Source organism: Amphiura filiformis, chromosome 7, assembly GCF_039555335.1.
Source record: "Amphiura filiformis chromosome 7, Afil_fr2py, whole genome shotgun sequence".
NCBI classification, from domain to species: Eukaryota; Metazoa; Echinodermata; class Ophiuroidea; order Amphilepidida; family Amphiuridae; genus Amphiura; species Amphiura filiformis.
The window spans coordinates 32,185,054-32,207,013 of record NC_092634.1 but is presented as its reverse complement, the minus strand read 5'-3'; the positions used below and the strand labels follow the sequence as shown (position 1 = coordinate 32,207,013).

General features: G+C 36.1%; 1 protein-coding gene across 1 annotated transcript in view; it reads right to left on the bottom strand.

Annotated features, from left to right (window-relative positions):
- The window catches only part of LOC140157033 (cholesterol oxidase-like), a 108,700-nt gene extending 89,900 nt beyond the window's left edge, over window positions 1-18,800 (bottom strand). Inside the window, exon 1 of the mRNA XM_072180095.1 lies at window positions 18,652-18,800. The gene's annotated coding sequence lies outside the window, so the exon portion shown is untranslated. The remainder of the gene's footprint in view (window positions 1-18,651) is intronic.
- Window positions 18,801-21,960: the final 3,160 nt, after the last annotated feature.

The following is a 21,960-nucleotide window of genomic DNA, read 5'->3' as shown; positions in this document are numbered from 1 at the left end:
GTTCTCATCATTTTGGTATATGGGACATTCCACAGAATCGTGACTAAAACCCAGAACAATTAATTTTGAATATGAAGTAAAACATCCATTTACTCTGTAGCATTTATGTGTAAGGTTCTGAAACATGACAGTTCAGATGTTTGAGAATAACTACTGGGGAAAGTGAATTGTTTGACTTCAGGCTCTCAAAAAACAAAAACAAAAACAAAAACAAAAACAAAAACAAAAACAAAGCAAAGCAAAACAAAACAAAACAAAACAACAACAACAACAACAACGTCAAAACCAGGACATGACGATAACCAGGACATGAGCGAAAGCGTTTTGGACAATCTTGTCAAAGGCCCATTCAGTGAGCCCAGCGAAAAAAAGAAGAAATACTAAAAAGTGAAGGATAAGTCATTTGTCATTGGATATTATTAAAATGGACATTTGTCACAAAAAAAAATCAAGTGGACCGATAAAAAATTGCCTTTGTATCTAGTTAGGTGAAGTATTATACACACAAGGCAAACAATTAGTAATGAATTCAGCAGCCAATTATGGAAGTATAGGATTTAGAAAAAGTCAAGCTTCCTAGAATGTACATGTAATGTGAATAATCGTGGATTGGCCATATTCAACGAGAAAGAAGCGCAGTGATTTATAGTGCGCTACGCACAGGCACATTGGACGTTGATCCACAAGCCTCAGCACACTTTACAGGTTGTCGCTGACCACTACGGTCCACATCATACCATAAATCATTAAACAACAATTCAGGGACTTTGCTGCTTCAAGAGCGCACACCCTAGACATTCCACAAATAACCTTCACAACCAGGATCAGCTCCCCGAGTTTCGTACGGATTACAACGAGACAAATTAGCAGTGAGTTCCTTGTCCAGGGGAATTTCAAGCTGACTCAAATTTTCCACGATAGCGTACTAGGCACCACCAGGGTTCGAACACGCAAACTCTCGCACCATAGTCGAACGCCATATCGATTGAGCTAACTTGACTGCTAACGAGAGATGCTCCGATTTCATCATGTGTGCTGATTGTAGATATGTATCCTATCTAACACTTTAGATTAGATGCAATAATAAACGCAATACAAAAAGAAAGTTCTGACCTATGTAACCATCATAAATCTGAACTTAGTTATGTTTTGACAATTTCATTAGGAAACGAATTTGGAGAAAACCTTCTGTTAATAAAATACTATGCTGAGCCACCAGCCTGGGTGACTCACGCTCCAGTAATTTCAGATGATTGAACTTAGTAATACAAAGAATGTCTTCCAATTCATGAAAACAAATAGATAATCAGCTTATCGGAATAAAAGCTTAGAGGAAAAGTCTTGCTGCTCAGCGAGTGTTTGTAATTATCAGAAGGTTTTCCCCAAATTCATTCTCTAATGTGATTGACACAATTGTGTGCAGCATCTTGTTAGCTCTAATTTGATACCACATTTGCTACCAAAAGCTCTAAAGTGACAAAGATTGATAGTTGATACCAGTATATGAAATCATTGGTGCATTGGCAAATTAAAAACGGAACACACAGAGCTGTAGATGTGAATCGCTAAGCGTGACCATGACAGTATTATAGAGGTGCATTTCATGATCAAATCTCAATTAATATATGATCCTGTGTCATATACCACACCACTCCACGCCATACATAAATTCTGCCAGTCACATTTCCACAATATGAAATTTTTAAAAGTAAAATTTTAATTTTAATTTTACTTCATTAAAGTTTGGCGGAGGCGGGGTTCGAACTCACGGCGGCGGACTGCTTCGGACACACTATGAACCCAGCGCCTTAGACCACTCGGCCACTTGTCTTGTTGGAATTCATTTGAAACTTATTTGAACATATAATCGCAACGTCAACATAGGCCTACCACGTGACAAGCAAAGGCAGAAAACGTACCATATTTTGGAATTTTATTTGCCTAAAAACATTTATGTGTATTATTAGCGCTCAATTATTGTTAAAGGAGTATTTCGTGATCCTAGCATCCTCTATTTATGTAATTTTTCATTAGATATCCACGAAAAAAACCTATTCCCAAAATTTCAGTTGCTTCCGATTTTGCGTTCGCGAGTTATGCATGATTATGTGTATTACACTGCTCCACAATATTTTTGCTAAACGAATTAATCGGCAAGAAATATTTTGTACATAAACATGATGTAGCCAGAGGTTTACAGTGATATAAAAATCTCAACTTTTTTAGAGAAAAGGGGGTGATGAAGCTGTGGATCACGAAATGCCCCTTTAACTGCGTGTTTTATACAAAAAAATCCAACGATAAACATGATAATTGGGCGTCTATGGACAATACAATATATCGATTTTGACACGTGCTTGTGTCTCAGTACATTTCCATGGTCAGTAAAATACTATAGAGGAAAACCTATAATTTTCTTGTATACACGTTCGATGTTTTGATCAAGTATGTGAATATTCGACATTAGACCCACAATGTTTTTTTCAGGAAATAAAAGATTAGATTACCATAAAAACGAAACAGTAATCTTTGGTTGGGTCTAATGTAATATTCACATAGGATTTTCAACGTTTTTTCTATCCTTATTCTTGCTCAATTAAAAAAATATTTTGGCGTATATAAAATTGAAATAAAATTCTCTTCTTCTTAAACGGCATCAAATGTGCCACATTTGGGTATCACGAATCGTTATATATGATGTGCAGTTAATATTCATATTTTCTTTTATACAGAGGATGCTTCAGTTTTGACAGGAAAAATATTTTCTTGAAAACCCTCTCACTCGGTTATTTTAAAAAGGTAACCACGCTTCCCTAGAATGTGCAATAAATTAGCATTAAAATTTTTCTTATTCTAACAGCAAGCGTTTCTAGAATGTATTATGGCGAAATGTGGTGTAGTCATATACTGGGGTACCCAAAAAGGTGGCTTTGTTACATTTTGATGTGCAGCTTGGATTTCAAAACACTGTCTCTTGAGTATTCCTTCACTTAGAAGAACTCATGTTTTTATCCTGTTTTTAAATATTTTTTAATTATTTTCTTATGACGTTTGCCATGAAATGTGCCAAGGGTGACTGAGGATTAGGGTGAGGGATTCCTATCGTAAATTTGATTTAAAACCTCCATTAAATATTTGAATCTAGTAAAAAAATTTCTAAATGGACTCCCAGACATCTAAACCAAGTAAAAAAATACAGAGGTTCATTTAAAAGACCAATACTTGCTCAGAATGATTGTAAATGTGGAAAAAAGAGGTGGGATTACATCCTCCCTACTTTGTGATTGTTTTTGTCCTCACTCTCTCATTTTTTAACCGATTTCCATAAAAAGGTGTCAGAATGCTCAGGAGGATGAACCACTTCAAATGAGATGCGTAGGTAAAATGTTTGAACCATTTAATTGTTTTACTATGTAACACAAAGGTACCCCAGGTTGTGACACAGGACCATATTTGGAAACATCGCAACCACTGAGTACTGCAATGGATGATGCCCGCCCTCTGTTATTGATTAGTCAAGGATGTTGACCTCTGCGTTGAACTCTCTCAAAAACAAGCATGTGGAGAAAAATGGCAACCTGCAGCAGATACGATGTTTCTCGAACTTGTCCGAACTATTGTGCAATGTTTGATCCTGAAATAAAGGGGATCTTGTTCGGCGTTGGTATGGAGATCTATAGGATAAGCTCCTGTAGGTGCTACGTCTGCAGTTAAGTTGCCTAGGATACGCATCGGCTGTATTGTGAGTTGATTTGGGAAAGCTCCGCACTCCTGCGCAATTAAGATTGGGCTAGCCCTTACAACGCTTGTAAATTTATATAATCATGATCAGGTACCCGAACTAACATTGCGCTGAAGTGGTGCAAAGTGCAAGTCGTCGCCTTAAACCGCATCTAAGGTCACCATAAAGATATTAAGATATTAGTCTTCAACTTCATCATGTTCATCAAGGACTATTATAGTCCATATCATGATTGGGCTCTAATCTTAAATCTAATCTTTATTCAGATTTAACCATCAAAAAAATTGCATAACATCAGATCTGAAGAGTGAATGTTTATTCTTGCACCACAATTATCATACAAAATGTTCATTGATTACATATTCCACCAATAAGCAATCATTAATTAAAACCTTTGAAAGTTACATCATTGTGTGAAAACCTTCCTTTTTGGTGTGTATTAAATTTAAGGTACAGAATCTGGGTAAAAGGTATATTTCTGGCCCTGGTCTTGTAGACTTGTAACAGCAGCAATTCGCTGTCGTAGTCCGACGTCACTTCCTGTCGAGGTCAAGTTTTAGCCATTTCTTATGGGTTTTAGTAAGCTTTTGCAAGATGTTTTCCTTCTGAAATCACGAGGTTTCAGGTCTTTATGACTGGTAATTTAAAATTTTGATAAATAAATTGCATGCATTGATATCGCTATTGCGGTTCTCATGAAAGCGTGATCCAGTCGCTATGGTAACGCCCCGGGGTCACCAATATGACGTCATGTCTACGATAGCGAATTAAAGCATTGTAACATGATAACAATCCATGCGTTTGGTTTTGCAACTTTGGAAAATGCACCAAATTTTGCAAGTACTGATCATACTGATACCAATCGTTTTGAATTTAGAGCTTTTGGTAGCAAATGCGGTATCAAATTTGAGATGCTGCATACGACTGTGTCAATCAAATTGGCATAACATGGGCAGATTTAGATTTATGTAGGGTTATGTAAGGGAGGCGTTTCTTTTTGTGTTGTGTTTAGGTTACTTCATATCTATTTACGCCCTAGTAGGCAAAGTTCCCACGATACCACCTCATTCTATGATAATAAATACAAATCTTTATGTATTTAAATCTTTATGCATATTTTAACTAAACAAACTTGATCATATACATCATTATTAAATGCAAGCTATGTAACAATGCAAAATTCATAAAAAGCCATAACGTTCGATTTCGTGAAAATTTTGATTTTGTTATTCTTTTGCAAATATTATGAAATATTATCAGCAAGGCAACTTCCTCAGAAAGGTTTCTGGCCAATACAATGAGGTAAAATGAAAGAAAACCCATCCACTATCTTGGCTGCTTAACTGGGGTGTTCTGTAGGGGATTTATGTCTTCATAAGACCTATTTTGCTCTAGTTTCCTATAAGCACAATGAATTTGGCTGTATCCAATTAAGTTGGGTATTAAACATTACAGATATGCCAAAAAGAAATCAGGTTTAAACAAGTGAACCAAATGTATTGCAAAAGATAGTACATTGTGGCTTTAAAGCTAACTCAGATACGAAATAATACTGTAAAACCTCATTATAACGAAATCTGATACAAGAAAAACCGTGTTATAAAGGAGTATTTTTCCAGAACCAAGATACAAAATTCTTTTGTTATTTATTGTTTTTACAAGCCTGATATAACAAAATTTGGATATAAAGAACTAATTTTTCTGTCCCTGACAACTTGGTTATAAATGAGTTTCCACTGTAACTATTAACTTTATTTCAACTTACCTTAATCCAGCAACGGTAACAGTTTACTTATTATCAACAATCTACGTAATGATGACTTTATTCCCACTATTCCTAACACACCAAACAGTGTCCTATCACCTTCTTGTATTGCCATGCAGAAACAGCAGTACTATTGCGGAATACCACTAATTCTTATCACCCTAGGTTCCGTTTTAATATTTTAAGTAAAAGGATGCGCAAACTTTTATTATTTCCGAGATGTCCTTCCACATTTACAGCACTGGTCGAGTTAATTGACCACTGAGGCAATTAAAACGAAACATAGGTAATAATTGTTGGCTTTGTTGCTTTATCGATGACAAATACCATAAACAATAGATATAATCGATGTTGAGTGACCTCTAATATATTTAACACCAGTCAGAGGAACATTTATTGCATTCCCATAATTCTTCGCGCCATTCATAATTATTTGTACGACCTCGTACTGTATGAAAATATACGAAGGGTCTTTTAAAGTTATTTGATTCTGCATAATAATATTTTTGGGTTCCCGTTTTGGGTCGTTAAATTTTGGGGCCCCAAAATGAAGATATTCTCTTTTTCGTTAGTGAAATGCTTGGTACAAATCTGTAGTTGTAGTCTGTAATTGCTATCACAGTATGGGTCAAATGTTGGCACCATTTCTGCATCTCAGCTTCTATAAATGCTAACAGCTTCCGAGGCAGCGAAACACCGTGGCTACTGGTCGCTCGCCGACCGTACTCGGGGGGTCTCGGCAGTGTACAAAATATATAGTGGTAAGTTTCTCTGTCACATTAACAATAAATAGCCTATCGAAGCTATTAGGAAATTGAGGCGTACTTGACTTCTTTTTGGCTCGAGTTGCTGATGGAGAATATATTGAATTTACATTTCAAGAAAGGACACTAAGTAATTATTTATATAAATTATGAGTATGAATTACATAATCGCAAGTTTAAAGCTCAGTAGTTTTGAGATGCATACTACTATCATTTAGTAAGCAGTTGTCATTATCGTCAGAAGACCCAGCTTGTTTATCAATAATCAAATAATATACCTGATATAGAGCTTTGCAGATTGGGAAAGGTGGGTTTTAAACTGATCTTACTTCTATGAGGGGCTATCATTTCACTAGGAACCACAACATGTACATCTATCTTGGCACAGTTCTTTAACCCTAATTCATTTGTACATTCATTGAATGACCTTTGAAAAATTGGGTACAAAAACTCATGCTCTGCAACTTGAGATACAATTATTTTGCACAATGAGTGTTTAATTGAGGTTATTGAACTATGCCATGGGATGAAGCCATTGTGGTACATAGTGTTTACAACTTCTTGGCAACAACTTCTTGCGGTATACACTCTCAAAACGGTGGACTCAATTAAACCAAATTAAAAAATACACTATGTTTTCTCATCATGTTTGATTCAAAATTGACTCAATTGGATCAAATGCCTTACAAATACCGTAAACCACTTGGCTGGTGGACAGACTACACTCTACTGAAACTTAAACGAAATGCATGAAGGGTATAATACTAATGGTAAATGACTTCCTGTACGATAACAGTGACCTTTAACACTCGACTACTTGTACTGCATGACTGACCATGCGAAGTGTCAGAATCAGTGAATCACAATACCAGTGAGTCCATACCAGTGATCAGTCGCGCGAAATTCCAATTATCTGTCTCCCCTCTATTGTTATCGTCCACCTTATACATGTATGAAGGTCAATATCTTACAAAATATTTGGTAATAATTCATTTACGTGACTTTATCAAAGAAGACTTAATACTGGCAGTATAAGGTAGTCGAATTCCTTAACTGTATACCTGTATTATAAATTACTTATACAGGACGGTGTATCTCAGAGTCAGCACTAGCACTACTTTCGGGCTCTGTTGCTATTAGTATACTATCCAGAGAGGTTGCGTCCTCGCGCTGACGCGCTCGATTGAACGTCTCGCGCTACCCGCTCGGTTACTCGCGCTACGCGCTCGCTAAGTCCGTGAGGGACACAGACTGCGGCTAAGTCAGCACGTGCATACACTCAAGTACCGTAATTAATCAAAACTGTATGACATTGCTATGAACATGGTGAATCAACATCAATATGAATCATATCTGTTTTCCGCTAAAAGTCGAGGCTGCGGAGAAGGAACTTTTTGGCCGGGCTTTTTGGTACTTACATAACTTATTCCATATTATTATAGATCCTGTTAAGAGCAAATGTTACCCACGGGGTTTCGCTGACCCAGCCAGCGATTCCGTGGGTATAATAGGCTGATTGCGTCGTGGCATCACGTGGAATGCTTGCATGCGCATTGGTTTTTATATAGCGAGCTTTAGTGAGTTTCAGTCGGGTTACTTATAAGATAAGTTTCATTTATCAAAAATTGACTATGGCATAGTCTATACAGGAAGTTGTAACTTTAATCCAGATCTGATATCAACCTTACTTCTTATTTTGGCTGCAGGAAAGGTTTTAAGCACCAATTCAATCGAATCATTGTCACGTACATTTTATCATTAACCATCTCATCTATATTTACTCATATTTACAAGAATCCTAGCCAACCCCCGGATGTTTGCCGGGCAATTATTGTGTTCGTATTACGCTTCCTGACTACTGTTGTGTAAAGTTTACAAGTTCCCACATGATATGAACTAGGCCACAAAGTTCATGTTTTTGTGTCGAAAAGAACAATGAACTTTACGTAAAATATGATAAACACATCGGTACTTTTCCCATATGTTTGGTTGACTGTGTTTGTTTGACTATGTTCTACCTTATGAGTTACATAAAAAAAACCATTAACCATTGTTAACTAGGTCTTTCATGCAGGGATTCACAAACAAATCCGATGTAATCATGCAATTCCTGTATATCAACATATCTCAAAAAATTGTTGAAATATAATTTTAAAGGAAATGGGAAACGGTTAAACTTACTCTACAAATTGCACATACACTGTAAAATGTAACCCTAATTTTTTAGGTAGAATATCTGGCAACAAAGTTGCCAGCACCGTAAAAACAACGATTAGAAGTATTTCACCGTATAATTAGCATACGTAAAAGTACGGCCTATAATTTTGTATAAAATACTGTAGATAGCGCGTTTATTTCAGAAAAAAACCTTGCAACTGGGTTGCCAACATTCTACCTTCAAATTTAACAGTTGGCTATATTACCATATCTATCAAGAATGATAAAGAGGAACATGAAATATATAAGAGCATGATGCCACCCCTTCAAGACGGGTGTACACATAAGCTGACACCCACGGGACATGTTAGCAAGCATTCGATCAGTGAACTCTGAATAAAACCGGGTCTCCCGGTTTTAATATTAAAAGTTAAATTTTACTGTTATTAAAGCACTTTAGGCTTAGTCTTTTACGTGGTATTTTAGTACACCACTGGCCATTATAATAATGCAAAAGTAGAAATTGAGGGCGTCGCTGTGAAGCAAATCACACATTATGGCTTTAATGCCACTCACATCATTCACGTTATCATGGTTATAGTTTAGTAAGTGAAGATGGAGAAACCCATTGATTATCTGATTGCTGATGTCAAAAAATTGTTTATCTGATATCATAGATGTATGTCTTTTTTTGGTGGTGAGGACAATATCATACAATATCGAAATAATATTTCGAGTTGTAAAAATAAAATATATTTCTATGTCGTTTTGTGATTTTACTGTCTAAAATCAAATTCAGTGTCATTATACAACGGGCATTACAACCATGTTAAGGGGTGGGGTATGAACGTTTGGACAGTATTTATTGTGGGCACAATTAGAGCACATCAGACATATCGAATTGCATTCTGAATCCAAAGAATGTCCTTCTGATATCAAATAATTTTGATTTTTTGAAATTCGCAATGTAATACACATTTTATGACAAATGATTAAAAAAATATATATATGATATTTTTGATATTTCACTGTACTCGAAGTAAACTTTATAAATCTGATGATTTATATTTAAAGTGTATGTAGGTGGGATGAAAAGCCGACTATCAATTGAAAATTTTGACCTTTCGTATTGAAGATATGGATCCCCCCAAACACCATAAAAATTAGGTCTTTTTGGGGGAAAATCCATATCTTCAATATGAAAGGTCAAAATTTTCAATTGATCGTCGGCTTTTCCTCCCAGTTAAGAATCCGGTCTACCCAAACTTCCCAATCCCCGAAAATCAAATGTGCACTCCAACATCATTGTACCACTGTTCTGTCATTTTGCGCTAAATATCCAACCATAAATTATGTATAAGCATATTTGGAATAAACAACATGTATATGCATTATACGTGTTGTTTATTCCTTTACTTTATAGGAAAAGGAGAAGGATGGTAAAAAAAATACATTCAGGCCATTCAAGAACGTTCTTAATCCAACCGTATCCAAATACCTTAAATTGAATTGAAATTTTTACACGTCCCATAATTGCCACCGAAAATCAAAAATTATCATTTTATTTTTGACGCAATTTTTATTTGGTATCACACGTGTATGTCTGCAGTCATAGATTTAATACAATACCGCTCTTTTCCAAGATACTAATCTTACAGGTGCGAGTGAATGTTGTAGTGCAGAGCGATATATTCAAAATTGTATTCCTCTATTACTATGTTAGTTAATCCGATTAATTACGTCAATTCTGCGACGAATTATACACCACATGGGCTTTACTTTCATCATCACCTGTCATCAGTTTAAATAGTTCAGTTAAACGTAGTCAAGATATATAGTTAAACATATAAACACAATTACACCCTTTGGAATACACGACGATCACCAGAGATGATAGTTTATTTAAAATGTTAACCTAGGATAATAAAACATCACCTTTAACAATAACAAAACGTTCATTTGGGATATCAGTTTGTGATGATATATGTTCCTAACAGTATGGATTGACATTGTAATGTCGCGATTTTTTACTTGCATGGGGCAATGTTAAAGCTGCATGCCAATGCATCTCGACAGTGCTGCATAAATAGTAAATTGTAGAAACAAATGTTACGAATGAGAAGAATCGATTCTATAGATCTGTTATCAATCTGGAGATGTTCATCTACTACTATCACAATTCTTGAACTGATCAAGAGCCCAGTTGCAGAAGAAAAAAAAAGTTACAGAATCTTAGGCTAAAAGAACGAACCAAATAATGATACTTTAAAAGTCCTATATGTTCATTCTATTTTAATCAGCGTCATTTTGGATAAGGATTTATACATGTATGTGTGAACTAAACGCGAATAATTGGCCTTAGCAGGGGTACTTCAAGGAGATATCCTTGCCCCATACCTGTTTGTTATTGTCCTCAACTTTGCATTGGGAATGGCTAATGATGGAAGAGAAAAGGAGCTAGGATTTCACCTGGAAAGAGACAGAGCAGGAGAGTTGAACCAGTGGTGGAGACAGACTTTGATTTGGCTGATGACACAGCACTGTTGTCTGGGGAAATACAAAAAGCGCAGGACAATAAACTGGTTCACAGAGTTGAGACTTCAGATGCAACAGTGGGCCTGAAGATGAACGGAAGTAAATTGTCCTACGATAACATGAGAGAAAGCATCGCAACAAATGAGGGTGTAATACTAGAGGAGGTCGATGATTTCAACTCTTACCAAGAGTTTCGAACTTCAAATCTTTGCTGCAACAGTGGAGTCGGTGCAGCTTTATGGATGTGAATCGTGGACACTACCACCCCTAAGGAGGTAGATGACTGCTATACCCGCATGCTAAGAACTGTTCTGATTGTGCATTGGAAGGACCATGAAAAATACAGACCTATAGGGAGATTGTCCAAAAACAATCCACAAGAAGAATCCGGTTTTCTGGCCATTGTTTCAGAAGTGAAGCCCACATCAAACACGGTTCATTGGATACCCAAGCACTGGAGGCGGAAACCTGGAAGACTCGCACTGACCTACAATTCTGAAAGCATCAATCACAGGACAAAAAGTTGCGGAAAGACATTACAGTTGGAGGACACCACTCGAGTTAACGACTAAGCAGGCAAGTAGGCAAGTAAGCATGTAGTTCTAATCACACCGGCCACATGGGCTTTAATTTCGTCAATATCTATCATCAGTTTGAATATGGAAGTCAAACTTGGTCAAGTATGTGGTTAAACGTAAACACAATTACACCCTTTGGAATACATGATGATCGCCAGAGACAAACGTTTATTTAAAATGTTAACCTGGGATAATAAAACATCACCTTTAACAATAACAAAACATCCATTTGGGATGTCAATTTGTAATGATGTATGTTCCTAACAGCATGGATTGACATTATAATGTGGCCAGTATGTGTACCAAGCCATGTTAATGGGCGTTGCTTTTATGTCTGTCGCCAGTGTATTGAATAGTAAATTGATAAAACAAATGGTTTGTGATTTTATTTGATGTATTTTAGACCATAGACGAAGAACAGATTCTGCATCAGAATATAAATCAAAATGTATTCGCCACAAATGATAGTCATTTACCGCGATAAATATCCAAAATTGGTTTACTAAGTTGTCTCTCTATGTGGCAAATCTCTTCGAAAAAAAGCGGTTCTACAGTGGTTCTACATACTTGACAGCACGGGTTCTAATCTAGGATATAGACAGAACCCCCAAAATTGCAGATCTTTGCAGATGCTTGTAGGAAACATTGCAATTTTCAATTGGTCTAAGCGGCTAAGATAATAAGGTGATTTTCTTTCATTTCATCTCCTTATTTTGTCTTAAAATGATCAGAAAACCTTAAACCTTAAACCTTAATTTTAGGCAACGAATAACAAAATTGAAATTTAAACGAATAATCGTATATTAGACCTATGGCTTTAATTAATGTACCATGAACAAAGCGGATCCGTGGAGTGGATGTCTGGAAGTGGACCAACTGGGGTTCGAACCCGGATCTTATCCATGAACAAACGCGAGTACTCAGTATCCTTGACGCCTCTCCCCGCCCCACACCGACATCACCTGGTAAATAATTACATTGTACAGCAGATAATCTACAATCAATACCCGGGATCGATACACGTGTATTTGTGCTATGCACGATTTGATATTCAGACGATAAATCTTTGGGTACCGGGGTAGAAAATGATGAATATCTCCCGTAATTTCAGTTTGATTCTAAAGAAGCCAATTTCAAGGCTTGCACTTGAATATATGCGTTGAAAGAATATGATAGTCGTTAGCTTGCATATTGAGAAAGAACCGTGCGTTTTGAACTCAAAAACTGACACGGAAGATACACGGTACTATAATAACGAAGCGTAGGTCACTGGTGGAGGCAGTCTAAAAGCAAATGACGTCATGACGTATACCATGCTCACTGCCATCTACAGAGGTCAGTCACCACTGAGGCTATTGTCAATAGCTGTCCCTCGGCCCATTATGCGTCTCAAAACTATTACACAGGTCGGACAAAATGGCCATGCGTGGATGTGGATTCAACCTACCATCATGGCGATTTCTGTCATGAAGATATAAGGTCGATGACACTATGCGCCCCCCCTCATATATCAGTTCAGTGATATTTTCATGACAAATTCATTAATATACAGACAATAAAAATGTATGCAAGGGTTTAGGATCGAGTAAGGATCGATTGAGCAAGAACAAAAGTTTGGCAACCCTAAATGCCAACACGTAAATATTACGTAGGCTCAACTTTCACGATAGTACAGACAAGAACCAAAATACACGTAGGCCTATTATATATAGGCATTGAGGCGTGAGGCGTAACCGCTTGTTAAGGTAACAATCCCAGTATAGCCATGAGAATATTTTGTTTTTGTTTCCTATACTGATAACCTCTATGCATAGATATAGTTGTAATCAAAAGTCCTAAATATATTTTCTTATTTTATGTACAACTATTTCCCTGACTTAGGTTTATGTATATTATTCATCAGGTACTTCAGATTAAAGGCTAGGCCTAATTAAGAAATAATTTTTGTATCAACTGGCCGAGGTATTGTTGGTCGAAGCAGCCCCCCCCAAAAAAAATCGATTTTCACTATCTAAATCAATTAAAAGTTCATACAAATCATATACTTTGAAAACTTGCTTGATTTATTGTTGTTAATGAGTAATGTATGTTTTACAAAAGTGTTGTTGTTTCAGCCCTCTCTACAACATAACTCAAAAGTATATCTGGGGTATTTGAATGCTTCTACATATTCGCTATGAAATGAGCAATGCAATTTTTGCCAAAGCTCACTACCATTCGTAAGATGACGTGAACTAACAAATCGCAACAGTTTAAAATAGTTGCTAACCTTAAGAAAGTGCTTCTCTTCTGGCAAAAATATAAAGAAATAGAAGGAGTAACAGTAATCAAATACAGATGTCGGTGATTTATCAGGAAGCCTTTAGATGTAGGCATTATAGTATCTGAAGTTTTCGATGATCACTCTTAATGTTCCAGAATAGTTTTACCATTTCTAGCAACAGAGAGCAATCAATAGGAAGTTTTATAACTAAAATGGTATCTTTCAGGGAGAAAATGGACACGAGAAACAAACAGTGAATTTAATTAATGCTAATGAAGAGGGTGCAATGATTATAGCTTGCAACCAGCGTGATGCCCCCCCCCGGGGATGCGCCAAAGTCGAAACAAATAAACATGGCCAGCGTCACCTTAATCAGAAAACTAGGTCTGTAGACTTTAATAACATTGGTGAACGAATTTCAATATTTTTCACGTAGGCCTATACTGCAGCTGGGTCAATGGCATCGTGCATAGTACAGTATAAAGGTAGACACTGTAGCTATGACAATAACTACAATTTCAGACATAATAATAAACAAACAAGAAACAAAATTATTATTGTCAATAATTATGCATGATATTTAAGAAAACTTGGAAATTAATTTCTATTGAAATTATAAATACAAATATTAGTTTATTTTTGGCCCAGAATAAACATTGGAGCGATTACCGAATTGTACCTAAACACAAAATTATTACAAAACGCAAAAACAAATCAAAAAAATTAAAACAAGTTCTGGCCAAAAAGGTGAAAATATGGCAAAAAGTAGCATCATTTACGAAACTGCAATTTCAAAGAGCGTCAAAATCTAGGCAAAGTATTCTGAGATTAATTTCAATTAAGTTTTAAAAGAATAAATAGGCCTACACATTCAATCAGAAAATCGAGTGGCTTTTCTTCTTCTATTAAATACGGTTGCCACTTGTTTTCCCTGACACGATACTTGATGTGACATGTTGACTGTTTCAAGGACCAGAAAAATACCGACTCGGAGTTAAAAACAACTTAAAAAGAATTGATTTGACACTTTACAAATTGAAAAAGAAAATACTTCTGACTTAATCAGGTCTGGTACAGGTGTTATCAAAGATATGAAAAAAGAAAAAGTCTTTGTATCTTTTTATCCCAATAAAATTAATTCGACTTTCAATAAAAAAATTTATTGACACCGGAATTGTGTAGGCCTATTGAAATGAATAATGAAATAAGTCCTTCATTACGGAATGTTTTAAGTGCCATCCAGATGACGAGATAATTATCTTCATAAGTCGGCATCGTTCCGCATGTCCGTAGGCCTACTCTATAGAAACGTATTTTATAATAACGTTCATTTCAAAGTTTTTGTAATATCCTTCCTTATTGTTGTAGTATCTTCTCATATTTTTTGGCTGGTTCAAACTCACAGCTTGAATTTATATCAATTTACGTATAGAACGGATATCATATGAAGACCCACAATATCACGAATCATAATATGATTGTGGTGATGATGATGATGATGATGATGATGATGATAATGATGATGATGATGATGATGATAAATGAGGCAAAATATCTCGTACTGAAAATGTCTGCATGATAATGTTTAACTCTCAGTTTATCATATTGATAGTTCTAGGTTTAAATGTTACATTATATTCTCACAATCATAATGATGAGCAAATTTAATGTGTTTTTCATTTAAAATAAGTTTCCTGAATCGGTTGATCAGCTGTTCAGAGAATCATCTCTCGCCATGATAACATTCGTCATGATCTATACATCAGTAATAACCTGCTCATCTAACAGGACAGAGTTCCAAAACTCCATATGCCTATACATTCACAGAATGAACTTTCAATATGTTGGGTACGAAAACTCATGCTCCAAAAGTTCGGGTCAAATGTTGAGCTATATGCTTTTTAATGGAGGTTATTGAACTTGGCAATTGGAGACAGGACCATTTTATACGTCTCATGGTGCATGTTGTTTATACACTTTGAACATATTGAACTCAGCACAGTAGCACAATTTTCCAAATAATTTTTTAATGTAAGCTTGGCACGTTACCTCTCAGGAGGCAATAGTGAACTGTTTACACTGTAAGAATCTCACACAAGCTTTTAAAGAAGAAACACCCTTTTTTACGTTTAATGTTTTTTGTAAATACAAAAGGAACTTATTTTTCTAATGTTTGCTGATGCAAAAATAAGCTGTAAACTGTCTTTTATAAGAATAAATAAAATATAAGTTGTATAATGCAGCAGGGTAATTTAATACAGGACCAACAATTTTAATTCAAGATAATTGATGCTTAATTTTAGTAAATCTGATTAATATTTGTTCAAATATTTTGACAGTGTGTGGAATCAAAGAAGAACACAATTACGTGCGTTGACTAACCCATTTTGTATAATATGACCATTTTAGCATTGAATAATATTTTGTTACATTGACGATTGTTTATGCAATCATGGAATAATATTGATTAACACAATATTGTTGGAATTGTAGTAAATGTGAAGAAAAAAAATGTAACGTAACCCACTCAGTTTTAGCATAGATCGTCAAAAAAATTGACGATATATGGGTATATTTATAGCACATTCCTAAACCACACCGTATAGGCTTACGGATCTGTGCTATAAAGCTTCAACATAAATAAGTTTATTTGATCGAAATATCAATATCTATATCTCAAGAGCCTCTGAGCTGAGCGAATACTAGTCTTGTTTGTACTCGTTATAATGCATTTCCCATGCTGAATCCAAATATGGAAATGAAAATGTAAAATTCTGAAATTTTTTAATTAAAAAATTTGAAACTTGTCGTCTGCCAGTCTACACACGCTTGGAAGGTTAATAGGGTAGCTATATATTGTGTTTTCAATATAACTAAAAAGGTGACATTTGGATGAAAAATGGCTGTTAGTAAAGCAAACCAACAATAGTATTGGATCATTAAGCATTTGTCATGTTCGAGTGTTGTTCATGGTAGACCATGTAATAGAGAAGTTTTAGGCGGTTGCTATATAGCGCCCTGTATGCGCGGTGACAAGAATTACACGGCTCGTTCGCAAAAACAGGTTTGAAAATACAGAGAATATGTAATTAATTAATATTCACATCATGCAAATAACACGACACAAAAATATACAGCACAATAGGTCACCATACTATATCACCTTACCAAGTTAATCGGTTATTGCGTGTAAGCTCATTAGTTTAATGATTTTGCTTCCGCTTTGACCATGTTGACTGACAGCTGACCGACCAGCAGACAGTCCGTTTACGCTCTATAACATAAGCCCCATTGTACATTATTGTGGGGATCAACTTTCCAAGACATTTTAATACATTGGTGGTGGTGGTGGTGGTGGTGGTGGTGGTGACAGGTGAGTATAGTCAACTCAAGGTGGCCACAAATACAGCCCCTTGCTGACCCTGTTTGGTGCCAGTGCCTTGTTCAATCCTTGGTGTAAATAAGCTCATTGACTTTGAGCAATTTTGAATCTGCATCTATATATTTTGATATTTTCATTCACATGGTCACCATGGCAACATTCAAGGGGATATTGAAAAGGTCCAGAACATATAATTGCGCTTCTTTTTACTATTTCAGTTTGGAAAATGGATGCACAGATGTTAATTTATTGTCTTAAAAATGAGGGTTAGTTAATGTTTGTGACTCTGTGTTTATGCATAGAAAAATAGTTGCTGTATCAACCTATATTGCTACAGCTCTTTTGTAAGTGATTTCAAAATGGCATGCAACTGCATGCTGTATATAAATGCAACATAAAATGATCACACGAAGCATACAGCATGATTCGCATGTGTTATCTTATGTCGCATTAAAAACAGCATGAAACAGCTGATGGAATTGAATCAGACTCCTTTAAAAAGGCTTTGGTATTATCTATTTAACATGTACAGAATATGATTCTACAATTCCGTCTACAGTCCTTCCGAAAGATCAGTGAAATTGCTTAATTAAGTTATTACGGGAGTTATTAATAAGGGACGCACCATTAGATTCTCAGGGGGGGTAGGAAGTTTTGAAAAAAAACTTTCCCCACTACATGAGCAAAAAAAAAAATCTTTCCCCACCAACACTAAAAAACAAAACAAAAAAACTTCCCCACCTAACTGTGTATAAATGCATGAAATTAAAAAAAAACAACTTGCCGCCTTCGGCGGCGAAAAAAACCCTTTCCCCGACCCCAACTTCCTACCCCCCCCCCGAGAATCTAATGGTGCGTCCCTAATGAACACCGAATTTGAAGGTCTCCGAGGAATAATGCAATTAATATCTAAATATTTTGAAATTGCAGCTTAAAAGTAATTATAGTATATAGCATTAAACATATTTGAATAAGATTACTGATATTAAATGATAATATAATCTGTCGCCGTAAAAGCGCTTAACTATAATTATTAATTGAAACTTACCTATACATATTTATACAGTGGCTCCGGAACCGGGGTGCTGGGCGGCCCTCAATAATTTTGGTGAGGGGCCCAAGATTCATAATTTTAAGGTAAAATTCATAATTTTAGGGTATAATTCAAAATGTAAGGTACAATTCATGTAAAAATGTGTGCATTTCAAAGGGGGATACGCCCTCCCGCACCCACCCCCTTCAGCGTTTCGCGCCTCGGAGCAGGCCAAAAAATTTGCCCCCCCCCCCATATTCAAAATCTTCCGGAGCCTCTGTTATACGTGTCCCATATTAATATTATTATTTTGTCGCTCCAAGTATAGCTTTAATATCATGAATGGCGTACTATAAAAGTCGCCGTTAATGAAAAAATAATACTATACACAGTGTATTATGTAATTATTAACATTTCGCAATTTAAGCTTACCTGATTCTGTCAAAGAGTTTACTCCAGCTCCATAAGTAAGGAAAATATAAGCTGTTGTATTATCTGTATTATGATATTATCCTCAAGAAGTCAGCATGACAAAATGCAACACTATCCTTTACATATTAGAATTTAACAGTTGGCTCGCGTGCAAAGATTACAGTATACTGTGCCATTGTTGGTGTTTTGATACCAGAAGGCAATTGTCCTTTAACATGTTTATGAAAATAATTTATGAAAATAAAAAGCTGCCTTTTAAAAAGTGCATCTACTTCCTGAGCAAAAGGTGATCAAACAATTTATTTCTTGCATTTATGAATGTAATACAGGTATAATAGGTAAAAACAAAAATACAGTACTATCATTCACTTTTAACATTCAAACGTTCTGGGAGGCTTAATTTCTTTCTGCAACCAATATGGGCCGCCGACCCTTAGGGTTAGGTTAAGGGTTAGGATTAGGGTTTTAGAGTTAGAGTTCGGGTTAGGGTAGGGTATTGCATCTAGCCCATTACATCAGTTGTATAAAATAAACACGAGCGGGAGCACGATGGCCCAACGGTTAGGGCGTTCGGCTCACGATGACACGATCGCAAGGCTATGGGTTCGAGCCCGTCAAGGTTAACCCAACGTGTTCATGGTGTTGTGTCCAGGGGCAAGACACTTTACGGGGAGCTGTTAGGGGTATATGGCATGGCGTGATATATTCTAGTGACAGGGGAGAAATTTAAAAAGGACTATGATAAATGCCGACATTTGATAGTGGAAGAGACCCGGATGTAGACAATTATGCATGTTCATTGTTGTTAGAGGTTCGAGGTATCTTGACATAATTGTACAAATTTAATAGATATTACTTGTATAGGTGTATATTGATACCGTACCCTTTCCAGATTTTTGTAGGTGACATCAGAAGCAAAATAAGATTTGATACACCGGAAACGGTAAAATATCGTAAAACATTTACATGAACATAGGCGTGTATCCCTCCTACCAGATTTGCTCGATGCAAGGGTTATGATTATGATTGTAACTGAAACAGCATTAAATGTGTAACCAATCAGTTAACTTTAAAAACAATTATACCAATATCCAATTTTTGCTGCTATGGTCCTGCAGAGCATGAATCTGCTTGTGAACCAACACTTTTTGTCACGTACTATTTTTAAATTTCCTTATACCAAGTGCCATTTGCATAGCAGGTTTAAAAATGCTTCCAGTCAGGCGTTTTATCTAACACAAACATTTCTATATATTATGTCTTTTGGGCATTTTAAAGAAAAAACAAGAGATATTATTACAATTCTTATCTGCTCTTATAGTTTCTTTGCGAAATTGCAACAAATTTGGTTGGAGTGAAGCAGCCACTCTTGTCATTTTACATAATTTTCCGATATTTTTCTGTATGTCAGCTTCAATTTAAGCCATCTGAAGTAATGGTATTTATGGTCACTTCAATTTCAATATAGTTTTTTTTTTTCTGCACCAGATGAAAAAAATATTGAAACTAAATTTTCGCACAAGCTAGATAAGCCGCTATGTTATAATCATGGAATATATGAAACGGCTTCTATTTGCAGAAGCTGAGATATAAGGGTCCCGGATAAGGGTGGAGGTTGAACTTTTTGAATGACCCTGCAGCTCTCGATATAATATACATGTACTATACATGTTTATTTTGGCTCGTTGTTTCGTCATATTCAATCTTTTCTGTCCGATTTTCTCACAGTCAAAGATTCATTTATCAATTATGCCCGCACTTGTGCTTTAATAATATTTACACTGAATATAGTATTTTGGTTAGTTGCAGCCAGCAGTACACTACTCAAAAGATTTGTCAGAATTCGACAAAATTCTGACTTGCATTTAAAAAAAATCAAAAATCATATATAAGTTACTTTTATAATAATGCATCAAAATAATAATTGAATGCAGGATAAACAATTTTAATTCAAGATAATTGATATACTCAATTTTAGTAAATCTGATTTGTTCAAATATTTTGACAGTGTGTAGAATCAAAGAAGAGCACAATTTACTGGCGTCGTGCACGTAAGAATATGAGTTGCTAGGCCAACTGGCTCACGCTTTCTTTGTTACGAACCACTGATCGAAATGATCACAACCCGGGGATCAAAACACAAAGGCTATATGACCAGGCCCGTGCGCAGGATTTCATGGGGGGTGCTGATTTTGAAAGAGTGGACTTTTTTCCAAGGGGGGGGGGGGCGATTTTGTGAAAAGTGGACACAATTTGGACCTTTTTTGTCCAAAAACGCGTAAAAAACCTGATATTTTTGTTCGCTACGCTCGCCAATTATAATGACATACGGTATGATAATTCGGAACCGGTGTATGAGCCCAGGCTTGAACCAGTAACTACGGGTTACTATCGTGCATTACGACAGCGAATTACGTCTGTTGACTAATCTGTTTGTTTAATACTGTACGTGTATACGTGGGTATTTCGGCATTGGCGATTAAAAAACAAAACAACAAAAGTTGTGCTTCAATACTGTTAGCATCTGATTTATAATGTCTAATGCTGTTTTTGGAAAATGCTAGTCTCGTGGCTTTGTGAGTGCACACCGACATCGTCTGGTAATTACATTGTACAGCATCAATACCCGGGATCGATACACGTGAATGTGCTATGCACGATTTGATATTCAGACGATAAATCTTTGGATACCCACCGGGGTAGAAAATGGTGAATATCTCCCGTAATTGTGTTATTCTAAAGAAGCTGCTTTTGATGCTTGCACTTGAATATATGTGTTGAAAGGATATGATAGTCGTTAGCTTGCGTATTGAGAAAGAACCGTGCGTATTGAGCTAAAAAACTGACAAAAATTCTGATTTTATATGTGCCGAACTATTGCGCAGCATAGGCCACTGGTGTAGGCAGTCTAAAAGCAGATGACGTCATGGCGTATAGGCCTACCATGCTCACTGACATCTACAGAGATCAGTCACCAGGCTTAGTCGGATGTCCCATTATGGGTCTCAAAACTATTAAACAGGTCGGAACAAAATGGCCATGCGTGGCTGTGGATTCAACCTACCATGGCGATTTCTGCCATGAAGATATCGGGGCGATGACACTGTGATAGTGTAGATTACCAGCTATGGTTCAGGGCAGCTATTGTGTCATATTTCCCCAGGTTTCACCTATAAACAATTAGAACTAAGTCGGTGAAATTCTTAACATTTCTTTAATATCCTTTGAGCTTGATAGATGCAGTGTTAGGATCGTTATGGTGTAATTTCAAAGTTCATTGAGCATATTCAGCCACCTGATACTTATTGT